General features: G+C 34.9%; 2 long non-coding RNA genes across 3 annotated transcripts; one reads left to right on the top strand and one right to left on the bottom strand.

The window, feature by feature from the left end:
* The first annotated feature begins 3,754 nt into the window (after positions 1-3,754).
* Positions 3,755-4,203, top strand: LOC116804556. The gene is made up of 3 exons (XR_004364547.2): positions 3,755-3,857; positions 3,920-3,985; positions 4,078-4,203. It is a non-coding gene; the product is annotated as an uncharacterized LOC116804556 (long non-coding RNA).
* Positions 4,204-4,815: 612 nt separating this feature from the next.
* On the bottom strand, positions 4,816-5,493 carry LOC116804557. Of its 2 annotated transcripts, none has more exons than XR_004364549.2 (3): positions 5,235-5,493; positions 5,056-5,165; positions 4,816-4,994 (listed from the first exon to the last, which is right to left on the bottom strand). It is a non-coding gene; the product is annotated as an uncharacterized LOC116804557 (long non-coding RNA). The 2 variants fall into 2 exon arrangements; XR_006357854.1 differs by having other exon boundaries at positions 5,227-5,493.
* Positions 5,494-8,893: the final 3,400 nt, after the last annotated feature.

The raw sequence follows: 8,893 nt of genomic DNA on the forward strand, positions 1-8,893 counted from the left end.
CTCTTGAAATATTTCAAAACAGTTCTTTCAGCTATTCCGTGAGTGTGAAAGAAATTGAGAAAAACACATCCATTAAATTAATACCATATATCATTTGATTCAGAGACTGAATCAGGCAACAGAGAAACGGAAATCGGAAAACCAAATTAGCCGAATGTTGCATTCTTATCTTTTTTATCAATTAAAAACAGTAACAACAAGCAAACACATCAAATATAAATGATAAATATATATATGAAAGTTTGAAGAAAATAAATGAAATTTAATTAAACACATAAAAATTAGTTTTATTTCATGGAGAACAGAACAAACACCCAGTAAATGCACAGTAAAAATGGCTAAAATATGCTGAGCGCTTACAAGCATGTGGCGGACAAATACGTCGCATGATATTTGTATTATTGTTTTGACATTTCCTATACTCTATTATTATTATTTTTCAAACATAAATTTGAATTTTGCATTTGAATTTGGTGTTTGGCGCGGGTATAACAGTTTTACAGCGCCATCTATGTGTTAGCTTGCTTTAGAAAAGCTGGCAGCACTGGGCACATTTGGCATTTATAAGACATAGATGGCGCTCTAAGGGCAAACATACAAAGTGACGCACAGCTGTCGCCAGTTGTGCCTCATTAATAAACAAACTAGTCAATTTAACTTATCTGTAATTATTTTGATAATAAAAATGGACTGATTTGCTGTAAAAAATTAAAAAAAAAAATAATGAAACAAAATACTACATAAATTAAAATATTTGATAATGAACCATTTGACTTGTGTACGCTGGGGTTCGAACCACAACCTCAAACAGCATTTGTTGAATGAGCTACTGCAGTTGTTGCCTCAAACCTGAAGCTGACTTTGGTGCTGAACGTTAGACTGCGTGTATAGTGCCAATGTCATATTTATACAGACATGTTAGCGCGGCTGTATAGCTTCGAGTTCAAATCCCACCCGAGTTTTGTTGTGAGATGTTTGGGGCTATGAGAGAGTATAGACTGTTAAGGTGTATGTTTAGCGAAGAGTTGTGTTTACACTTCTATCATATTCCTCTCCTCTTCCTTCGCCAATTCACACTCTCCACCACCCCACACTACTTTGCTTAACCCCATCGCCACGCGCCGTTTGTTCATCAATTGCAAAATGAGCGTGCCAGTGTATACAAATATACATTGTAAGGGGGATATTAAGAGTTTCTTCTCCGCAGGAAGCCGGTAAATGTCGTTGAATTTCATTTCTAGACTTCCGGTGCCAAAAGTCTGAGAAACAATTTTAAAATCTTTTTCGATTTTTTTTTTAATTTTATTTGTTTTATTAATGTTATTAATAGTTTAAAATATATAATAATATATTAATTAATTCAAATATATTTTTATAAATTTGTATTTCATACTATTTATTATTATTATTTATTTATTTATTTTTTATGTAAAATGAAACTTTTATCTTTAATGATTATATAATAATTTCGAAATTGTTGGAAATTAGTAAGTAAGACGCTAAATATATATATATATATATATATATTTTTTTATTTATTTATCTTTTTTTTTTTTAAATATGTATGCACATACATTTTTCCTCTTATGTTTTTTTTTTTTTTTTTTTTTTTTTTTTTTTTTTTTAATGAAAATTCATTCCTATTCATATTGTTAAATCTTTATTATTATAATGTTTTTGAAATATACATGCATTTTCATGTATTTATTTTCATACGTTTGCCAGACGAGAGTTGCGATGGGCGAAAGCAGCCTTGAATGCGAAAAGACTGCGGCGATAAGTAAGTAAAAACAAATTAAGAATTAAAAATTAAAAAATTAAATAAAAAAAGCGAATGTCATTTCCATTTGTTGACTTTGGCAAAACGAGGCATAAATCAAACAAGTAAGAAGACTCTAGTCGAGACTGCTCGACTAGGAGATACCCTGAACCCTCTAATCTGATATTCTAATCAGTCTGCACTTATTTTCGGCACTCATACATACACACGCACGTAGTAGAACGCGCTCTGCTAACTGCGCAGTAAGCAGCGACTGCGCTTGGGCTGCGCTGCAGTGTGGGCAACATTATAAGAATTTATTTGTTGAATAATTTAATTTCTAGACGTACAATCTTAATGAAAGTTTCAGAGCGTAATCATATGGTAAAAATGTGTGCACATTCTAAAGCACACGTCTCTAGTACTTAAAATACGCCATTTACAAAGGTGAGGGTGAGGGGGTGAATATAGGGGTGGGAGGTAAATTACATCAAAAATCGAAATTATATTAAATACATATAAGTCTACATATAAAATTTGGAAGCTCTAGCTCTAAAGGTGTAGGAGATATAATTAAATAACTAGCTTTCGATAAGGTTTTTAATCGATAATAAAATATCGGGAGTAGTTATCGATATATAAAGAAAAACTTGATATGCGCGTGATATACACGAACCTAGGAAAAAAAATTTCAAGTCTCTAGCTATTATATCTTCTGAGATCGACGCGTTCATACATACGGACGGACGGACGGACGGACGGACGGACGGACGGACGGACGGACGGACGGACGGACGGACGGACGGACGGACGGACAGACAGACGGACAGGGCCAAATCGACTCAGCTCGTCGCCCTGATCAAGAATATATATACTTTGTGGGGTGTGCCACGCCTCCTTCTGCCTGTTACATACTTTTAACAAAACCATTATACCCTGATTTCCCATTTTCAATGGGTTCAGGGTATAAAAACGATGGGACGTGGGATACTTCCGTGCTGCTGACGCACTATACAAACATATATTTATAAAGAGCGAGGGAGAGGCGGGGCAGGGAAGGCTCTCTCGCTCTCTCCTGTGACACAGATGCGTGCGTGCGCCAAGAGTCAAGTGCGTGGGCCTGGACCCCTTTGGCCAGCTGCCAATTCGAGAGAGAGAGAGAAAGACAGTGCGGCGAGGGAGCTGGGCGAGGCAGGGTGTCTGTCTGTCTGCGGCCGTGTGTCGCTAATCTGTGCGGCATTATAAATTGAACCGATCTGGTTGCGTGCCATAATTTATACGCCACTTTGGAGGGCAAGGGCAAAGCAAGTGAAAAACAATACGCGACAACGAACTTGAAATATTTCATAATTGGTTTGAAATCGAAATGAAAACATTTCACAAACACTCACTGCGTACATACATATATGATATATGATATGATGTATATAAATTTAGATATTTTTATAGAATAGATCCAGCATATGTTAACTGAAGTCTTATACTTTTGATTTACAGCCTTGGAAATGCGTTTGGTTTGATAACCAAATAAAAAAGCTCTGTACAAACTCTTATATAAGCTGTTATATACATATGTATGTATGATATGCACAAATTCTTATATGAGATCTTCGGCACATGTGTAGTAGAGTTAGGTCAGATCCATCATATGTTAGCTGAAGTCTTATACTTTTGATTTACAGCCTTGGAAATGCGTTTGGGTTGATCACCAAATAAAAGAGCTCTGTACAAACTCTTATATAAGCTGTTGTATACATATGTATGTATGATATGCACAAACTCTTATATAAGATCTTCGGCACATGTGTAGTAGAGTTAGGTCAGTGTCTTAATATAACAGCCACATTATGCGTGCTTTAGTCAAGTTTCAAGCCATTGCAGAGTGCAGCTTGTGTGCAGAATCAGCTCATACTGTTATTTACAGAATTTTATACATAGAAGACAGTGCTGGGAAAAAGATCGATCTAGCAAACGATATATCGATGTTTCATATCCATCGAAAATATCGATGTAGAAAACTTCGATACTTGATATATCGCCATCACTATACCATTAATTCCCCATCACTTGAATTAAAAGCGTGGGATAAGACTGTCAGGTAATTTGCAAATTATTTTAACAATATAATTCAAATACTAACGTAACCCACTTTTCATTTAGGATTTTGGTGTTGGTAGTGTTGTAGAGAAATGGATAAGTTTTTAAACAGCAAGGACAATGGCGAAGGTAAATATTATTTTACTGCTTATGTCAGCCACACACGTGGTCTGCAGCTTTTGCGTTTTAAAATAATGTAACAAACACGCATTTGTTTGTAGATTGCGACGCGGATAAGGAAAATGGAGAGGCTTGTCTCAAGCCGCAGCAAGTAGATATGCTGCTCTTCATAAACAAAAATGATTGGACGAAGTAAATGATCTTATTAAATAATATAATCTTTGTTACATAGTTTAGTTTAGTTTATATGAAACGTTTTTTAATTTTAATAAGAAATTCATCTTTTGTTTTTTATATGAAAACTTTTTTTTTAATTTTGGGAGCTAAAATATGTTTATGAAAATATCGATACATCGATCTGAGACCCATACATAATATCGAAATATCGATCTACGTAAAGATCGATCTTTTCCCAGCACTAATAGAAGACCCAGCAAGCATTTTTGCGTTTAACAGAGCATAAGTTAGTCTTAAAAGACTCGCGCGATGATTGAAAACAGTCATATGTGCGCTTATTTTCTGATCATAAAAGACTGTTCTGTCGGGAGAAAATGGTACCCTACCCGCGACTCTTCTTGATGAGTCGCTTATGACTCTTATTTTTAATCATAAAATAGTCTTCCACGAGTCATCTTTTAATCATAAAAGTGTCTTCCACGAATCATCTTTTAATCAAAAAAGAGTCTTCCACGAGTCATAATTTAATCATTTTTTGACTCATATTCGATTGAAATTTTCAATAATTTGCAATGAAAAGAATTTTTTTCTTGATATAAATTTAATTTAATATATATATATTTTCTTAAAAAATAACAGCAAAAAAAAAGTTAATTGATACAAAACAAAATATAGAAATTCAAAACAAAAAATAACAAAAATAGTAACAGAAATAGAAAGTATGTTTTATATTATTCTAAGCGCCTACGCTTTGCCAGTTTGTCATTGGCATGGACAAAATGCTTTTGTAGCACCGTATTTAAATCCTTATCCGTGCATGTAAATTTTTCATTAGCAATATCTAAATGGGAAAATATTAATTAATAAAAAATATTATAAATATTTTCCAAAATAATGCATACTTTTTATTACGGCTATAATGTAACACCTTTCTGCTGATGGTTTAATTTTGGTCCCCTTCCAGCTGTATTCGGAAGCTACCTTGTCCGAAAAAACTTTTTTGATCGCAGCTCTAACAAAATAATAGTTTATAAGCTTCTCTTTTGGCCACTCGACGTAATTGTTTGACTGACATAATCACCTTTTTATTTGTATTTGATATAATTGATATAATTTATTTGTATACACTTCGCACTTGCACTTCACTTGCACTTTCACGCTCGAATGACAAAATTTGCACATTTCGGCTTGTGCTTAAGAAAAAGTACCGTTTAACTTAGATATAAGCTTAGATAAGAATCGATTTTCGATCAGCCAAGCGAGCAGAATATGATTGCATAGGAACAAAGCAAAACCAAGCAATGATCATATTTTAATCACCTGCATGCTCATTTGGCGATTGCTTTTCATTTCGTTTTTGTATTTTAAAGTAATCATACTTTGAGCATATGGATGGGTCATTTATGAGTCTTCTTTCGATCGCCCGGGAGATTAGTCGTTTTTTAATCGTCAAGGGGACTCAAAGAAGACTCATCAAGACGATTTCTGTTAAAACAGTCTTCCAAATGCTTGCTGGGGAGCCACACATTTGCATTTGCATTTGATGTTAATATAACATCAGCTTATACACCCACAGAATGCGCAGCTTAGTCAAGCTTTCAACCACTGTGGATTGGGGAGAGAGACCATTTATCAGTAAATTTTAGCATTTAATTAATATATGTGTAATTTTATATGAGAGCTTTGCATACGCTGTCTCATGACAGCCACTTATACTTGTGCATATTATATGTGCTATGTTAATAAAAAATAATTGTTATATTTATGCGCTGCTTAGTCAAGTTTCAAACCACCAAACGCAGCCCTTAGCTTCAGCTTTTGTTAGAGCAGAAACACCATGCAAACATTGGGTCAGTCAGCAAAAACGCTCTTATAAGTCTACATAGTATGTTGGGAGGGGGAATAGAAATAAACAGAGCAGTCAATCAGCAGACAGACGGCAGAAGACTCTTAAGAGTACATATGCATAAGTTTATCTTATAAGACTGTCTTATAATTATGTGCTCCTTAGTAGTCAGGTTTCCAACCAATTCATAAATTTAGAATGCGTGTGTGTATAGGGAGAGGAAAGAGTGATTCAAACTACATATAAGGTTTGTATTACACTATCTTAGTTCAGCCTTAGCCTTAGTTCAGTTTCCAAACAGATTATAACTTCAGCTTGTTTATGGGTCAATCGGGCATATCTGCGCACGCATGCCCGTTCGACTGACATAAATGTTAATTGTTTAGGCAAAATCATGTCACTAATTCGTTCGGAATAACACAGCTCCCAGTTCAATTCGCAGCGGGGCGTCGAGAGTTGGAAAAATCTCGAACATGTGTTGAACACAATTGCGCTATTCGAATTGCCTAAAAATAAAATGCGATTTGAGCCATCAACGCTCGACACTTGCAACGACTGGTGCGGCTGCTGCTGCTGTTGCTGCTGCTGCAGGCTGACTAATGCGCCGAAATGTGAGAAAAATCGCTTTTTTCTTAAAAAGAAATGAAAACATTTTAGAGAAGAGCAAAAATGAAATGAAAAATGCGCGGCACATGCCGCTTATTCACGCCAAATAGTACAAGAAACCGCTCATAAAAATAAAAGCCAAAAATTCATCGAAAATCGAAAAAAAAAAAAAATCAAAAGCAAAAACCAAAAACCAAAAAACCAAAAACCGAGCAAAATCGACAAAATGCCCCGCAAAGTGTCAAAAAATGCGTCAAGATCAAAGCGAGCTACAAATTTCACCGCCAGTTGGCAAATGCAACGATAAATTGGCTACACACACACACACACACACGCGCACACCATATATCTATGCTCATTCATGTTTGGGAAAGGAGTATATTGGTTTTGTGCAATGTCCATATTGCTCTCCGTCCGTCTGTCCTTCCGTCTATATGTCTCATTTCGCAGCTATTGAGGCTAGACACTAGCAATTGAGAACATATACTCGTGTATACCCTAGAATTATCAAGTGTCAAGCCTATCCCGATGCCACTGGGGGAGACTTGAAATTCGAAATTTAAAATTTGGCTCGACAGCCCGAAGGCCTTAAAGATATGGCGGGTATATGTATGCATGTAGGCGTGGCAACTCGGTAAAGGGATCTGGCTGACACTTGAATGGGTATGCTGCAGTCGGTAACACCCAACCTATTTCACATATGCTTGCTACTACGCTCACATTTTCATGCTCAGGCTCCTCGCTTGGGTCTTTGCTCTTTGAGGCCAAGCAAGCAAATCAATAATTTCATACGATTTTCACTCTTATTATTATCTATATTTAATTTACCTATTTATTTTTTACATTTTATTTTCAGTGCCGTCGAGTCATTCGTTAATTCATTTGATTTCCATACTCGTTAATTCGTAGAATTTCTTTGCACGCAATTAATGTTTTGCCTCCTATAAATTATAAAATGTAATTTTGTTATCTAAACATCATCAACAATTATAATTCCCTGGTTGATTCAAAATTTTGCTTTGAGCAACGTTCAATGAAATTGTCGACAAATTTGCAATATTTTTTAACTCTTAAGAAATTTGAGTCATTTCATTTTACTTATTTTATTTATTTATTTTTTAATTTTAATTTTTATTTAATATTATTATGTAACTTTTTTCATAATATTTATTATATTTTCTACTTACATTTTTTAATATTTTTAATTTTTATTTAAAATTTTATATATTTTTTCATAAAATGTATTTATTCTCTTCTTTTCATTTATATGTATAATATTTTATTATTTAATTTTTTATTTTATTAACTTAAATAATAATATAATATTTATGCATTTAAAAAGAAATAAATAAAAATAGTACAAGATAAAATTATAAATTATATTATAATAAAAAAATTAATTGCAAAAAGAAGACAAACAGAAATCCGTTTTAAATAAATTGTGACAATGTTGCATGGAGATGGTTAGGATATTTTGAATTCGTCTTTAATATTCATGTTATTTGTTTCGATTTTTTCTTTTTCGGTTCTCTTACAAATTTGCAATTTGTGTTTGTGCAAGAAATCTTTGCTGCCTGCTGTTGCCATATGTCCGATGCAGAAGCACACACACACACACACACGCAAGCTTCCTTCAAAAGTGAAATGCTTTCGCCGCACCTCCCACCAGCCCCACACACACACACCCACGTGGTAAGCTGTTGTCTTTGTACGTTTGCCTTGGCACTTGACGCTCCAATGCACACACACACACACACACACACACAGAGCTGGCAAGTGCATTGGCTAAGGACACTTGAGACGTGTGGCAGGGGAGGGATGTGTGTGGTGTATGGTACTGGGTGTGAGGTGTGGGGGGCTTCGATCTGCCCGTCAAGGAGTCATTTAATGCATTTAAATGGGCTCGATTATCGAGCAATTTGAAGGAAATGCCGCCATATGGCATCTGACATCTGTCAGCTGTCAGTTCGCATCGGGTGGCAACGCTGCGCCCATTGAACCTGTCCATCCATCAGCACCGCTCTCGACAACTCTGTCACACAAATGCCATATTTCTAGGGTATTACAAGCCAAGTTTTTGTAAACCCAAATTCTGAATTTTTTCGCTATTGAATTTATTTTGGCATTTCGGCTAGCTCACTGTAATTATCGCGGGACAGAAATTGGTAAATGGAATTAAGAAACCAATGCAAATGTTCTGGTCGAGCATGCAGGACTAGCATATGCCCTAAACAATTAAATATATACATATATTAATATTTCGTATTATTATGAAATTAATTCTAAAT

This window comes from Drosophila mojavensis, unplaced genomic scaffold (genome assembly GCF_018153725.1).
Source record: "Drosophila mojavensis isolate 15081-1352.22 unplaced genomic scaffold, ASM1815372v1 contig_136, whole genome shotgun sequence".
NCBI classification, from domain to species: domain Eukaryota; kingdom Metazoa; phylum Arthropoda; class Insecta; order Diptera; family Drosophilidae; genus Drosophila; species Drosophila mojavensis.